General features: G+C 42.1%; 1 long non-coding RNA gene across 1 annotated transcript in view; it reads left to right on the top strand.

The window, feature by feature from the left end:
• LOC134883796 (uncharacterized) overlaps positions 1-16,167 on the top strand; it is a 63,119-nt gene extending 46,952 nt beyond the window's left edge. The window contains exons 3-4 of the long non-coding RNA XR_010168332.1: positions 993-1,043; positions 16,052-16,167. This is a non-coding gene — a long non-coding RNA (uncharacterized LOC134883796). The remainder of the gene's footprint in view (positions 1-992; positions 1,044-16,051) is intronic.
• Positions 16,168-17,094: the final 927 nt, after the last annotated feature.

The raw sequence follows: 17,094 nt of genomic DNA, 5'->3' as shown, positions 1-17,094 counted from the left end.
GTAAGTGTCATCTTCAGCACGACGTTTCCCTGCAGAGCAGCGTGCTGAGCCACCACACTCACCTTCTGTTGTGACGCTTAGCACCTCTCGCCAGGTAATGGCTAAGTCATTCTGACAACAGCGTGGGGCACATATTAGATCCAAGGGAGAGGACCATTCAGTGCACTTGACTCCCTGTAGCTCGGTATTATGGGAAACGGACATGGGGGCCAAATGAGACAGGCCATGGAGAGGAGCCGTTTTTTTCATTACGTTTTAAATCCCGCAGAGCCTGGCTACTTCAGTGTCTCAGCATAATGCTTAAATTCAATGTGGCATTTCATAACCGGGCTCACGGTACTGTAACTGTGCTGGTTCTGGTGGAGAGAGCAGCACTCGTGATGGGAGGTTGAGGAGTTATACATATTAATCAGCCCTTTGGAGATGAGGTTTTCTGAATAATATGCAGACAATGCAGCATTGACTTTGTAAACAAGCTTTTGTTGGAATGTCAACATTAATTTTGTCATTTCAAAACCAATTTACAGTCACACAGTCTTTTACATCTGCATAGGTTTGGAGCAAAATCTATTCCCTTGAAGTAATTCCATTAATATCGTTCGCTTCTTGTTCAACTTTGACAAGTGAACACACACTGACCAATAGCAAATGCCTTTTTGGTGCTGAGCTAGAGAAAAATGAACAGAATGAGGTACTGTTGCTTATGAAATTATTTGTCCTTTTAGCAACTGAGGTATCATGAAAGCTAGCTCAGAGAGCTATTGTGTCAAAGCCCCCAACAGAGATGCTGGGCCATGAGAAATTACTTTGTCTAGGTATTCTAATATGTTATCCACACTGGCCTAAAAAGCATTCTATAATTATACCCATTAATTTGATAAGGAATGGCTCTTTGTATTATCAGAATTTAATCCATTCCTCATAACATTTGGATTGTCTAGTAAAGGTGCACGATTTAATTATTGAAACTCTTTTTCTTATGATTGTTACAGAGAGTGAGAGTACCAGTCGCAAGTTCCCAGCGAGCTAGTCCATCAGCAAAAGTAAGTAAAACAAATATGTGCAGTACATACTATCTGTGGGCGTACAAATACCATATTTATGGTATGACCAGACACTAAGCAGTTAGCAGTTTCCGAGTAAACAGATATTACAGTTACGTAATTTCCTATCAATGCAAAAAAACCAACAAATGTACTACAGTATATAGAATGACATTAAAGTATATAAAAATTGGATCTACTTTAAGCCAGGAGCTAGATAAGAAACGGTATGATTGAATGTGATTGAGGGAGGTGAGTGACAGACAACCAACTGGGCCTTGTACTTTGCGATAAAAATAATAACATTTGAACAGAGCAAAAAGGGCACATTTGACATTTCAGCGGTGTAAGGGCAAAAGTAGAAGCACAGGTTGTACACCCTGGAGTCTAAACCCGCCCGCTTCCAAAGTCCTCACAATCTCACCTTCCATCTCTGAAGGCAGGTTTATACATCTCTCCGCTGCCTCCTTAATTCATTTTTTTCTCCTTACTCAGATCAGCAGCAGAGTCAATAGAATTGCAAAAACATTGAATCCATCCAAGCGGAAAATGTGCTCCTAACACTGCCCGACTCTGGCCAGCGGTGACAGCAGGGCTCTGCTTTGTGAGAGGTTATCAGCCGGAGCAGAGATGGCCACGGTTGAGGCCTGTTGGTCAGCCTGGAGAGCAGCTCAGAAGGCCGGGTGGAGTAGATGAGGCTGATGGATATCTTTAAATTATATCTGGGAGATGACTCCTCTGGCTTGCCTCAATGAATGTTAAATAACCTGGAGCGATCTTCACTGCTCCCTCACAAATCCTTTACAGTTAACACGTATCTGCACTTTTTATTCATCGGGCCAGCTTGGTGGGGAATGTTGGTCAGTCAGTTGATTTGTGATTGGACAACTTTGGGCCAGAATGAAATGTATACAGACAGTCATGGTCCCCAGAGGATAAATTTTACTAACTTTGCTGATCCTTTTAAGTTTTTTAACTAGGTCCATAATTAGGTCAAATTTCCAATGTGCCCTATGTTCTCTTTAGACTTTTGTGAACCACCAAAATCTTATAAATGTACGGACCATGGATGTATTGCAGGGGCCTCGTTCATTCCTATGAGAGCTGCTCATCGGCGCATGAAGACAATATGGCCTGAGATTCTCGAGAGCAAAGCGTCATAAATTACCCATCATGCCTGGCTGTCAGAGTAGAAGTACCGGTATGTGGTGCCATAGAGCATGCGCAGTTGAGTTTCCCCTTAAGCCCCGCCCCCTATCTCTCGCTCTCGGCTCAGTAGAATGAAATTCTAAGTGCATTTTACAACTTTAAGGACCTAATGATTTAAATAAAGGCCCTACAAGGGTTCATACCGGGTTGTTTATTTAGTTATTAAATGATCTGCTGATTTACTGATGTCTCTTTCCCAATGTAAGTCAATGGGAAAAAGTCTTTCTGGGCCGGGCGACGCCACGGACTGATACGGAAGTTGTAGTACCCGGAGTTTGGCAACTATGAACGTTTTCCTCAGAGTCCCGAGCACTTCTTGGGGCCTTGGTACTGACATACGTACTTTTAGTTTAGTGCTAATAAACTTGCCGCTGTGTTTGGAGCTGTGTGTGCGGTCGGTTTTCAATGCTGCTGTCGTTTCATTGGAAAAGGAAAACAAGTTTTTTCTTATTTTGGAATAGCCCAGAACAGTTCTAATGTCACTTCTATTTAAGTTAAATGTCAGGAAACTGGACAAGCAGGACATGTAGCTCGTCTTTCCATCCTGCTATCCCCCCCCCCTCCTGTTTCTTGTGGGGATTGCCTTGCCGGCTATCTCTGGCCAGCAGGTCTGTTTGTGCAGTCCCTCTGTATGTGTCAAAAAAAGAGCAGCCTGTTAATTTCATGATCTGTCACACGTCTGCCTTTCTGTGACGGGCAGTGGGCGTCTGGGTCTGGACGTCCTTATCGCTCCGTTCATTCCTTTCCAACTCTGCCAGTCTGGACTCACATGACACATCTAAGAAGCAGGGCTGAATTGGTTTTCCTCATGCTGTTGAGAATAGGTCAGCTCACAGTTGGGATGATTATCTCAATACTTTGAATATAGTTCTAACAGTGCTTGGGGGCAGTAGACTCAATCAGTAATGACATCTGTATACATTTAGCTCAAACTTTACCAACGAGAAATGGTTCAACTTTAGTTATTAAACCCTTGCATATATGAATGCGTATTGGTATGCAGATGATGTTGATCATTCGGTAGCAGTGTAATTCAATTTAACAATGGTCCAAGAAACAATTCAGAAAATGTAATATTGCCTTGACAGCTATGATATCCTGCTAAGCGTCTTCATTCACTCCAGTCACTTTAGTTTCTGCGTTTAGAGAGAATGGGGGCTGGGGAGGGGGTTCTCAAAATAAGCTTCCATCAAAAGAAGAAATGAGAAAAATGATCTACATGACACAGTCAGTCACTAAGCCTCCCGGGAAAGATTTCATAAAGCCAGAGGAGCTCAGTGTGTGTGTGCTTTTCCCGTGCATACACATCAGCGTGTGTTGCTGTATTTTCTTAGCAGGAAATGCTAACATAAATTAAGATGAAGGACTATGAATAAAGACGTCACTTTTGTTCCAATGACAGTTCTCCAAAGCTGGGGAACCAGACACTGGAGGAGCAAATTCCACAGTTAATGGAGACCTTTCCATAACTTGAGGCATGTTTATTGGAAAGTTATTACTGTGTTTGTCTTGTGCTTCCTTGAATCACTATCCCGAGAAGCCTACTGTAGCTTTTACAGATAGCTTTATTTACATAAGGCTATCTACTTACATCAGCGCGGGAATAGAAATTCAAGATCTTTCTAAATCCAAAAACATAAAGCACTCTAGTAACCCAAGCTTTGTAAGGATGAATTAGTAATCTTCTAATCAAATCTGCAATCTTAAACAAAGACTCTGTATCCGTCTCTCTCCGCCTGACAAACACAGAGCAGGTGGGCCACTTCGCTATGTAAATCTGACGGCTGTCCGCCAAAATTGCACAGAGCCGCAGAAATTAGAAGGAGGATTTGTCTTGCAGGAAAACACAGACATATTTAAAGCATGCAAGCACTTCAAAGCCAATGGGCACGCATAGAAAATCAATCTTCACTTAAATAACTGCAGATGAATGCATACAGCAGCACAGGAACATTTCTGGAGCATGTTAACACACTGGATGGTTGCCAGGAAGCAGATTTTCTACAGCAAAAAAACAGCGGCTGTGGGTACTGGTTCTGGGTTGTGTTTGTGGAACAGGATGCCGTTTGATAGAGAATCAGATCTGAGCCTCGCCACGACTGCCTGGGGAGCCCGGGTGATGATGTATTAGGGCCCTGCATTTTTCTGAGATGGCTGAATAGCGGTCACCAAGACAACACAAGGACCCCCGTGCCAGAAAGCATTCCTTCCTCCTCCCACTCTCATGTACCGCTAATAGGAGGCAGAATGAAAAGGCAAAGCAAGCCATGGAAGGAGAGCTGGGAGGAAAGATGAGAGCTCTCCCAACCATTCAGAATAGTTCCCATACACTGGGCCAGTACAGTAGTTTTCATTACAAGTGTTTGTTTGGATCTATTATTGCATCTCAGTTTTCCTAAAGCTGTTTGATTGTTGGAGAGCAATGAGACTTAATTACAGTGAATTAAATTCAGACTCAAAGGGGAAACAAAATTCATCAGGTACAACGGGAAGCTTCTGTTCCATGTAAATGATACACTGCATTGTTCGGTTTCTAAATGACAGGCTCAGGACGGCCGCCAATGCTTCCAATAGTTTCCAACCAAGCAAGACTGAATACTGATGTTTCCCTTATTTTCAAATGCATTGGGTAAGATGTCACACCAAGACACCTCTATTCTGAAATCAATGGGCCAGCAGACATTTATTGCAATCTTGCCAGAGGGGGTTCTAGCCTTTGGTTGACCTCCTCCTATTGTTGCGTAATGATTGTAGACATGAGAAAACATGGCAGTCGTGTATTCCCAACACATCCTCAGACAGAGGCTTTGACATGTTTGACACACAGGCTGAAAGACTTGTTTGTCGTGGGCATTTATTTAGACCCCGGTACTGAGGGGTGGCACACTTCAGAGGCCAGATGGAACATTTGCCAGGCAAATGGAGCAGAAATTCTATTGTTGTGGGTAATGACTTTTCGCAGGATTCATGCTGAGAATATGAGAGACGACCCGGCCATACCCTCCTCCAGAACCTCTCTCCTCTTCTCTCTGCTCTCCTGTCTTTTACTACAAAGCCTAAAAATGTCATACAAACTAATAGCCTGAACCAAAATTCAACAGAGCTTGAATGACATCAAATGTGTGTGAATATGGTTAACTTATATGTGTATTAGTGCCTACAGTGACTAAATATAGCTTTCAGTGTGTAATAAGCAGGTGCTAACCCGTTGGGGGAGGCATAAGAGCTTCTTATTATCCCATTATGCCCATGATGCACTTTTCCTGTGTCGAAGCAAACAATTAGCATCATTATGATTCTAGCCAACGATATTTCCACCCTGGCTTAATTAGGACTCGAGCCACATCGGCAAACCATCAGTGGTTTGAGCACAGACTCCCACAACAGGTGACCATCTGCAGAACAGACACTGAATGCAGGTTAAGGTTACAAAGCGGGAGGTTCATGGAATGTTTTCCTTCATTGAAGATAATATTTGAGTGAAATATATTCTTCCATTTTCATATTCAGTGGATAAGTATGTTTTGTTGTCCCAACAATTAATACCAGGAAAAATACAATACAATTCCACAGACAAAAAGCTGCTCACTGTTGACAGAAAAACCTCATTGAGTTATGAAACAACCCAGAATAGCCTTGAAGGCCTGTTGAGTGGCCCTCCCTATGTCAGAAATAAATAACCATTAACCCTAAGAATGACATAACATAACAGCATATAGAAATGACTAAACTCAAGCAAGGCTGCAGAAAATAAGAGATGAGAGCATTTATATTAACCGTTCTATATAAGAAACAAATAAAACACAGATGTTTCTAGCAAGAATAAATCACATTGGTGACAGGAGAAAACAGTTAGAACATTAGAAACCTTTAAAACAAAAGTCAGACTTCGTTTATTTCACTCTGCTCACATTAAGTGAGGACACGTTATAGGATACAATGAACAAAAAGGTATTTCCTTGAAAATAACCTATTTTTTTGGAAATATTCAGACTTAATTCTTGGCCAATTATAAGACCCACACACGCATACATTGCCTTCACACAACACCTTACTGTACAGCCCAACCGTCATGACCTCCTTTCCTGTGATGAGGAAAAGAGAAGCACCAGAGGCAGCAGGGAAAAGGTTGTCATTACATTGGGTGGGGTGTTTCTTTTGATTTGAAAGAAATAGGTTCTGCATTAATGGAGTCATTCTCGGCTCGTCTCCTGCTTCAAAAGAGGGAAAAACAAAGGCTGGGAAATGATAGCCCCGAGCATTGTCTTCACATAGGCCTTTCTGTGATGCATATACATTTGTCCGGACCTGTATATAAAGGTACCTATTTTGCTATTCAAATGATATTCCTGTTTCTAAATTCGAAAAACTTTTATATCAATGCCATTAATGGTCAACACAACCGTGCATAAATATGAGTAGAACGATTTGTGGCCTTGGGTATCTACATAACCTGGATTCGAACTGTTTCAGAGGATGAACGTCTTTCAAAGTTACAAGATATCATCATTGGGATTTTACTCTCAAAAATAGTGTTGCACATTTTTTAACAGCTCTTGGTTCAACAAGTTGTCTTTTCCCAAAACGCTTCTCCTGATTTGACCCAAAATCTATATTTGTAAGCATCCCATTACGATACACTGCTGTATACTTTAATTAACAGCGCCCACATCCTCAAACTGGAGAATTTTAAGAATCCAAGAGGAGCCGTGATGATAATCAGGCTGAAATTAGCACAGGGCTGCAGTCACAGGTGCCGCGCTCCCAGCTGCAGAAAGGAGGGCTGGCAATGCTCACTGTATTGATGAGCTGCTAGCACTTTGTACCACACAATCAGCATTCCACGCACCATTTGGAATTAGCCACATCTGCATCCACTCCTCGCCTCCACAACATGGTCAACTAATCATCACAAACCATTGAAACTTCTGAGAGAGGACTTTGATTGCTGTGGAGAGCACGCCTTCAATTGCAAAAATGTTCCTTCAAGTTGGTTTTTCTGTAGCATTGATGAAGATTTGAGTGAATTTAACTTATTTCTTTCATTTACAAGCCTGTTGATTGTTAATTCTAGCATCTGCTGTTGTGTTTGTGCATCACACGCAGAGACTGTATTTAGATCAAGTGGCATTACTTTGTTTAATATGCTTGTCTCCCTTTTGTCTTTTGAACTATATTAGCTAGAACTTGAGATTGCTTCAACCACACACATGTCATTATAACCCAGCTGTGCAAAATGCTAGAACTAACAAGTCCGAATTCTGGTATATTAATAAAAAGCTTGACCTTTAAATTCAGAGCAGTCTCTCTAATGCTTAGAATTACCTCCTCGTTAAAAATGAAGATGGTTCAAAAGAATGCAGGGGCAGAGGGAGGGAATCAAGGGCCACCTGAGACAGAGGATCTCTTGTGTGGGTCTGGGAAACAGACAACAGAGGTGTAATGAGGCTCATGATAGACATCAAGCTGGAGTCGTGTTGCATCAGCTAAGAGGTTGAGAGAAGGGAGGCCTGGGAAAAAGAGCGGGGCTTAAAAGGAGCCAAGAGAAGCAGATCCTTCACCTTACTTTGCTGGACTGATTTATTCCCCTCTACCCCTTGTTATAGCAGCACAAACCTCCACCTGAAGGCTGCAAAGCAGTCCAACTGCACAATGCATGCTGCTCTTAACATCTGGGTGTACAGGGCTGACAGCAGCAGACGGTGCAGCAGTGAGGCTACGCGACAAGAGCTGGTGAAACATGAGATCCTGCCACCTCCCCAGTGTACAAACAAGACATGGCTGCAAGGGAAGAGTGTGTTCTGCAAAAACTCTCTCCCTCGCTTAGCTCTTTCTTGTGTTTTCGGAGTGTCTGGTCGATGCTTATCTCCTACTGTCAAGATAGCTTTCTCCATGTAGAGCGAACAAAGGGACGAGCACAGAGGTCTGGATTAATGCAGGAGGGGCAGGGAAGTAAACATGCAGGCATCTGAATGTCCTAAAGAGGTGACTGTGCAGCACATAATGTCACAAGTCTGAACTCACAGATAGGGATGTCCTCGAGTATGCTATTGAGGGCAGGCACTCATTACACTGTTAAGAGATATTTCCACTAGCATAATGTTTTATTATGTTAAGTTTCTAAAATGTATGGATATGTTGTGCAACATAACAATTGTTTTTCTTTGTAGTTTCATCCAGCCAATAATGGAAATTATTTCATTGACTGGGTGTCCATTTTTGCGAGGGCCCATTATTTTGAAACGAAATTTGAATAAATGAAGGCGAATTTCTCTGTGAAGACAGGCTCACACTACTGAACAACGAACAAAACACACAGGCCCTATTATAACATCGAATGACTTGTATCCGTCTTGCAAACCCCCATGACCTTTAAAACGTAAAAAATGTTTAGCTGTTGAAAAAAAACAATATGTATGTCCATATGGTAGTTTCCATTAAGATCCATTTCTGACAGTTAAAGAGGAAGGGTGCACACAGATTGCATTGCATATTAATAATATAAATTAGAACATATACAACTTACCATGACTGGCAGTTTAAACTCCTCCCACTTTTGTTTTTCTTTGTTTCCTTCTTCTAGACTCCTCTTTTGTCTTTTTATAAACTCTCTGATGTTCAAGGCTCCTCATCTCCTTGTTTTAATAGTACTATTTTAGGTCGTGTTTGTAATGATGAATATGTAAAAGCTCAGTGTTTACTCTGATAATGCTTATGTGCTTTCATAGATGGTGGTGGGAAATCCACAGAGGACTGGGAGTAACCCCATTAGCACTCTGCTGGATAACCAAGCGGGAGCCCAAGGGAGGTCATTATGAAGGAACTGTTTGCTATCTTCATATCTGTAATTAACATATGCTATGCTGATTACTTCTTTCAGCATTTAACCTAGATCTATATTTGATCAGTCTATAACATGAAAAACACACACATACAAACAACATAATTTCACAAGTCAACAGGTTGAAAGCTGGGGGGATTTTTTTTTTATTTTGAGATCCTGTTCCTGTTTAGAGGAGGTGTGTTTGGGTTTGAATGGCAGGAAAATGTGACGGGAATGAGTGTTGGATTGTGTGGTATCCCAGTGGTATCCCACATATCCTCGGCTCTCTGTGACGAACAGCTGCGGTATTCAGTTTACACTCGACGGTTCCATATTTACACAGGAAGACGGCATGAATAAAGAACAATTCAATCACCAGGTACCGCCTCTGTTTTCGTTTCCCCGCCATACACAAAGATTGAATGAAAGGAGAGGGGAAGGAAATCATGTGAGAGAAATTGCAGTAAAGCAGAGGAGTGTTTGATATACACTTGGACTGTGAAGGTAGAGAGCAAAGCCAAATGTGTGTGTGTTTGTGATAAAACAGGTACGAGTCTTTCATCTGACAGAATATACAGGAGGGAGGGGCTGATCTTCCAGTGCAATCATTCTGTGGAAGAATCACAAACAACAATTTCTCCCAGTTCCCTTCAGCTACCGCATTGGCTTTATCCTTTGATACGATCATTTTGTTGGGAGACTTTGATTTGCATTCTTTTGAAAAAAAGCATTTATTCATTGAAGGGAACAGGTGGGGAACTGTTCTCTGTATGTGGCTTTGGTCGATTCCAACCCAGTGTTTAATTCCACTATTGGGAGGCAATGGGCAAATGTTCAAACAAATGCCAGCATTGCTTATCAGGGCGCGGTGTCATCATTCAATACGCCAATCTCTCGCCCAGACTAGTGAGAAAGTTCATGGGCTGCCAGCCTTACTTCTAAATAGACAGGCGGCAGCATTCTGTCCTAGTTTGTTCAATCATATTGTTAGGGTTTGAAAACAGAGGACTAGTTCTTCAGGGGTTGTACAATCATTTTATTGATCATCAATTAGATAATTTGTCTGTATCCTAATATACTTTCTCAGAAAACACGCCAGATGTTGCAAATGTTTTTCCATGGGCAAGGTTTAGCCTACTGTAATAATAGGGACAACAGGGTCTTTAACTAACTACTCAACTGAAATGTTTGGATGCGCTGGTGACAAAAAGAGTGTCATACCGGTCATCATTGCAGCTTGTAACTAAATCTAAGTATGGAATTTAGTTCCAGGACTATGTTCCTGTTAGCATTTTCCCCCATCAGCCCTAATTCTGCTCATGTATTGCTCTCACAGCTATTTGAAACCTGGATTTGAGCTGTCTAGTTCTTGCTAATGCCGGAACTTTTCGGCTGCTGCTGCGTGTTGTTAGTCTTCCCACCAGTAGAGGTTTTATTTTAAAGCACTTGTAGAAAAGGCAGTGTGTGTGTCAGTGATTTAGGTAGACTTATCCCATGTTATTATTCCATTAAAAAAATGTTTTAACAAAGAGATATAGATATATTTGGCTTTGTTTTGTCAACAGATCAAGTATTATATATTAATATTAAAGGGAAGTAGAACTATAGGTCAGTTGAGCAGTGCGTGATGACCTTTAGCTAGGAAATGGTTCTAAAAAGTAATCTAAATCTGGCTGATTTAAGTTGTTGTTGTTCATTCATATCTTAAGTGCAACTAGAATGTGAAACAAAAATTAAAATATGCACCATCACAACTTCTTTGGACTCGTATGCTCATGTGCGTGCGCCTGTTTCAGTGTGTGAATAACTGATATAAGATACAGAGGACAATGTTGGCTCCCTATTGTTGTTTGGTAATGTAAAACAGCAAACACTTGCCAGAGTCTCCTGCTGTTCATTTCGGAATGAGCCAAGGCCATGATAAACATAAGGTACCAGCTGGTCAGCACCCTTTTCCACAAAAGTAATTTGCAAATACAAAATGCTTTCATCCTACACATACTGAAAGCCCCAGCCTGAGGCTGTTTCGATACCTTCAGACCAGGGGGAACAGTTTTCAAGTTGTGCAGGTTTGAAATGCTAATACCTTCCAGGATGATTCTGTACCTGATCCAAAGGATTCTGGAGCTCAGGCGTCCCTGAGGATGAAGTGAAGCACAAGAAGTGTACAGAAAGGAAAGCTAATGAGTAAGGACTTCAATGGACAATACAGGCATACTAGTTTTCTCATCAAATCCAAAACGTTTTTGATTTTAAAATTTCCCTTTTATGTCCCAGGCTTTAAAACTAGAGTTGAACAAGCAGAATTTCTACCTTTTTAAAGAATGATTATTTATGAGTTTCACTACAGGTGCAAGGCAGAAGTTGCATATTAACAGAAGAGACAATTGCTGACTGTCTTGAAGGATTCAAACAGACCTTTAGGGCATCACAGTCTTTCATCAGAATGCTGATGCAGTCAAAATGCGAGCCTGGAAAAAACAAACTTGGTGAACAAGGAGAGGCTTGCCTTGTCAGGAATTTGCATTGATACACCAAAGAAGAGGGCAGTCTCTGCTCTTCCTCTTTCTCTCCCTTTCTTTTTCTGTCTCCGATTGTTCTGCTCACCGGCTTCATCAGCAGTTTCCCTCCATTTGGAAGCGTGGGATTATGCAAGAGAGGCAGCATCAAATGATAGGTAACTCACCCACACCCTCCCTTCAATACCACCCCCTCTCTCTTGTCTTTAAGTCTCTCGGCTGCTGAGCGTGTAAATCTGCGAAGCCTGTAAAAACACAACTCAACAGTCAAGTCAATCACTGACAGGCAGCACCGTCAGCACACACACAAGATGGGTTTTGAAGTCAAGGTCAATTGTATGAAAACATACAGTAGAACCCTCTACGATGTTGTACGTGAGTGTAAGAATACATAAAGGAATTTCTCTAATTTGCAGGAGACCCTTCAGGATACCATTGTCAGTATCAGTTAGATTGTGTGCTCAGCTTCCTGTCTATGACATGTTTGGTTATGACGCCCTGCACTGCTTTTTGGACAATAAAATGCAAAACACAGATTACCTTCCCATTTCCAAAGAACTTCAATGACATTAAACTACATTCATACTGACACGTTGCTGTAATGCTTCATTGACTTCCTGCGCTTTCCTCACTATCTCCTTTGAGAACAAGATTAGAAAAACGTCTAAAAAATGGGAAGAGAGCAAATTGCTCCCCAATATCCATTTTGTGCAATGATGAAACTAATAAGAGGCAACTTGACAACTTGATTACAAATGCAGTTGTATAAGGAATAGCCTATTGTTTTGTCTTAGAGTGAATTCCTGCAATAAAGCAGCACTCAGGAGACCTAGCAGTTCCGTAGATTGCTAAAACAGGATGCACTCTCACAAGATTATCTGTCAGTCAACCAAAAATAAAACCTTTGACGCACTGTTCTTTATTGACCTATGACAGAAGTTGTGTGGACCAAGTAGAGCTGTTTTTATTGACGGCCTAGGCCTTATGTGCAGTGCCCCAGAAACTCATGTGATGCTGTCAAGCTAAAGCACATTGATTATTGGGTGTCCGCGAGTGAACTGTCTCTGAACCTTTGTGTCTCATCTGATGCGTTGAGTCGTCCTTTGAGTCATCTTGCCGTTTCTATTTTCTAGAGGAGCTCACACTGTCCTTTTAGTTGATGAAATCTCTCAATCTCTGGCCTCTTTAAAAGATTTGGTTCAATACCTTTGTCCGGACTGCAGAACTTTCTGATCCTCGGATAAGAGGTGGTTGCTTTGCTTTGCTCCTAGATCCAACAACACCAGTGTTATTTTATTAGGGTTGCATAGAAATGATTACTTTAAATGCCACTAAGTAGCTTTTAGTATTGATCTTTTCTTGATAAGCCTGTGTGTATTTCCCATTTCCCAATGACTATCTCTTCCTTTGACAGTATTTCCTGCCACCTTTGTGTTCTGATTTGTAACTGCTAGCATTGAACCTATCAGTGATACAATGCAGACCTCTTGTTTTATTGACAAACCTGTTGATTTTCCCCTTGGCATGCCAATAATCCATAAAACACATGGTTTACTTTGCCTATGCAAATAGATCCAATCTTACATCACACGCGTGAGGTGATATACAGTATTTCGCTCCATTTAATAATGCTATTAAACTTTACTGTGCAATGAAAAGACTGTACTCGCTGCCATTAGTGCCAGTGCAGGAAACCAAGTGTGCTGTAATTTGCACCACATTATCGCCTCCACTGCATTTTACTGTTATTATAATGACCTAATGCGGTGGACAGCTTACCACTGTAAATAAAGATGCATTAGCAATAAAGGTTTTATATTTACAGGTTAATATGTCTCTGCATATGTCACATTGGTTTCTGTATACATGGATGAACAATATTTTCCTCTATGAATGTTTCAACACTTGTTTCTTCTCTTGCCATGAAATATGAAAAACTATATCCTGCCACAACATTATCAAAAAAAGACGCTCTACAATGAGCAGGGCATAATGCAATCCTTTAGCTGACTCCCCATGCAGAGCCCAGGGATAAAACATCACATCCTCTTCCCATGCTGAGTGTCACCCTGCATTACACCTCGGTGGTTGCACAGCAAACCAAACAGGCTCTAGTCATGCCTTGCAGCTCGCCAACCAATCTGCCCGGCAACATCTTATCCAAGCCTTGACAGAGAAACGTGGGGGTAGTGCTGGTGTGTGGGTGTGTGGGTGGTCTGCAAGGCATGGACGTCAAGGATAGAGGGTCAAAGGGTGTGTTGGCCTTTAGCTCGTGGCACTATCTGGAGAACGTGGGGTGGAAATGAAGCCTGGACATGATAGCGATGAATGTGCACCAATGCGACTGAGTCATAAGGCATCCAGCGCTGTGGGGGGGGCTACTATAAATTCAATGCGATGCAAAATTATAAAGGATTTCCCTTTCCTTGCCGTCTTACACAGGACCATTGGATATAGGTGAGAAAATCGCAAACCCTCCACAATGGAAGCCGAGGGAGATGGGGGGAGGGTGTTGAGATGTTGGGGCTTTCAGGGCGAGAAACGGGTAGGGCATGGGGGGGGAGGGAGGCAAGCCGTTGGTTCAGAGACGATAAGAAAAGCCAATACTGTAGGAGAGAGACAGAGAGTACAACAGAGATAAAGACCTGTGATAACTTATTCCATAAAGAGAGACTGGGAGGAGGGAGAATCCATGAACACACACACACACACACACACACACACACACACACATTGAATTGGGCAAGTAGTTGAAAGAGAGAGACGATTGGGTGTTGGGCTGATGGACGCTCATGGTGGATGTCCACATTATTGTTCTGGCAGAGCAATCTTCTCCAATCTTGGCAGTGCGTAATGGAGGCACGAGAGATACCAGGTGCTGTTACCTTCTCAATTCGGAGAGGCAGGGCCACATGCCAGACTGAATCGGATGAACCCTTTATTGTTTGGCCTGCGCTTGCCTGGGGTTCTGCCTTTTGGGCCCCACTGTTTGCAAAAGCCCCCAAGGAAAAATAGTGGGAGTTTAGACAAATAAATAACAGGAAGGACATGCAGACAATTGACCATTATATCTGTGACTTACAACAATACTGCTAAAATGAAGTCAAACAGGGCAAGAAGCATACAGTCCAATGAGCAGACATGGGGAAGTGTGCTAAACTTAATAGAAATATTTGGGTAAGAGCGCTTCCTGAACTTGAGTAGAGTATGTTTAAGGTGCTCCTTGGATAAGACTACACATAGACACAGAAATGACATGGAAAACTCCAAGGCAATCTCTTTTTAAAATCCATTGAAATGCTTTTATTGTAATCCCATATCTCACACAAGTGGCTGTTTTATTCACCTCACTATGGCTTCATTTATTTGAGGGAACACGTGTGGATTGAGATTATGGCCCAACAGTCTCTTTCAGATATCCATCGCAATGCAGAGCGTTGTTTTAGAAGGTCAATCCTCCTAAGAGTTCAGGGATTGCAATTTTATAATAAGGAATCGAAATGATGTGTTGTGAAACTACACAAAAATAGCTCAGTTCAAATAACCTTGAATTGTGCTTTAAATATTATTTTTTTGGCCTCAGCAACTTGCGTGTCTCAATCAAATATGTAGATGGCTCTGAATCTGGCAATGCACTGTTGTGATTAAGCACTACTCACACTCCGCCTGATTGCGAACATGTCTCAACCAGCCCAAAACACACACACACATACACACATCCATGCAGAGACAAAAAGAGTGAGACAAAAATGGCAGGGAGTTGAATATGGGGGGCTCATATGGCACACAGGGGCTGCAGATCATCTGATTAATAACCTCCTCTTTTATTAGGAAAACAGTATTATTGTGTTTGGTCATCTGAGCATGACAAAACAAGCTAATACACTGAGTGCCTCCGAGCTGATTATTGTCCATTATATTAGTTTGGAGGACTTTGCTCAGCCCCAAAAGGATTAAGGCTGATTTAGTGACTGAAAAGAGGGATTTGGAAGAGTGTGTGTGTTTGTGTGTACATAAACAACTGTTGCTGTGAAAGTGTGAAGCCGACACTTTGACTCTTTCAGAACAAGACTCAGAACAGGGAGCGTGGTGCCTTGTTGCCTGGTGACTCTCGTTGCTAGCCGCATTGGCGCTACAATAGGATAATGAAATCTCTTGCTGTTCCAACTCTCCAGGCCACAGTACAAACAGAAGAGTGGGGGGGGGGGATCTAACACTCTAGTTCATTGTAGCATTTTGGATTACAGCTCACTTAATAACGCCTTTTTCTTTGTCAGGGAATAAAAGCGTGAGACATTATACTTGAAGGATAAGGGAATTGTTCCCACTGGCCCCTCTGCAATTACCATAAAAGTTGTCACTGCTTTCGCATGTTGTCAGGTTTTGATTGATCGCTTCAAAACCCAGAGACAAATGACAAGCAAGTGTGTAACCAAAATATCTATTGTCACCCATAGCCCCACGCCAGAGGCCACGATGAAGATGGTTCCCAGCATAAGATAAGGACTCCTCCAATGCGTTTCTCGCCTGTCATTAGTGAAGAGGCTTTCTCCCAACGGCCGGTCACCTTAAGGTAGGTGTGAGGAGAATCTATTAAAGTCATGTTCTTCCTCTGGGACTCCTCCTCTCCCACTGTCCAGATGTGAACTACCTTTCTTCCCCATCACCTTTCCTCGTTTGGCGTTGCTCACCTTTATATTTGAGCATTTTTCTTCTCATGCTCATACTTTTGTTCCCTCGCTTCCTACTCTTTTCCTTGCTCCCACAAGTCTTTTTCTTTTGTCACCTTTCCTATTCTGGTGTAAGATGCCTGACAAAATCAGATCATCTTTTTGGAAATGGGATTCAGCCCAGTAAAGCCCGATTCACTTCACAACTCGCCATGGTGACAATTGCAATTAGCAGGGAGGACAATAGCAACAAGAGAACATTTAGTTCACTACGTCTGCAGACTCTACAACCAAAGGTGGAGGATAAAGAGGAAGCCAGGCTGACAGATAGATGGTTGTATTCGGGAGCATTGAGGTGTGAAAGTGTGTGTGCATGTAAGAGCACACTACCCTGTGTTTCTAATTAGCTGATGTGTTCATTAGCTCCATCAAGAGATTAGACGTTCAGTCAATCATGGCGCGGGAGGAAACATGTTTTTGATGTTTCTTCCTGTCACTGTAACACTTTCTGTGGCAATACATGTAAAGTCAAGGATAAAAATCACAGTTTCCCCCCCCCCTTAAAGTCCTTGCAGCTTTGTTTCCGTGCAACACAACTTTCATAACCTTGAGGAGCCAGGGAGAAATAAGCGACTTCTACCACTTAAATTCAAAAGAGGGATGTTTCAATAGCATTGGCAGGGAAGAAAGAAAGGAAAAGAGATGCTTTCCTCTTGTATCCATGGTTACCTTGGCATTATTGCTATTTGTCTTGGGCAGCAGATGCAATAAAATGCCGGAAGAGAAATGACTAGGCAAGGGGTGTATTTGCAGAAGAAGGCGCCACACGC

This window comes from Eleginops maclovinus, chromosome 21, assembly GCF_036324505.1.
Source record: "Eleginops maclovinus isolate JMC-PN-2008 ecotype Puerto Natales chromosome 21, JC_Emac_rtc_rv5, whole genome shotgun sequence".
Taxonomy (NCBI): Eukaryota; Metazoa; Chordata; class Actinopteri; order Perciformes; family Eleginopidae; genus Eleginops; species Eleginops maclovinus.
The sequence above is the reverse complement of the archived record's forward strand: the minus strand, read 5'-3'. Positions and strand labels throughout refer to the sequence as shown.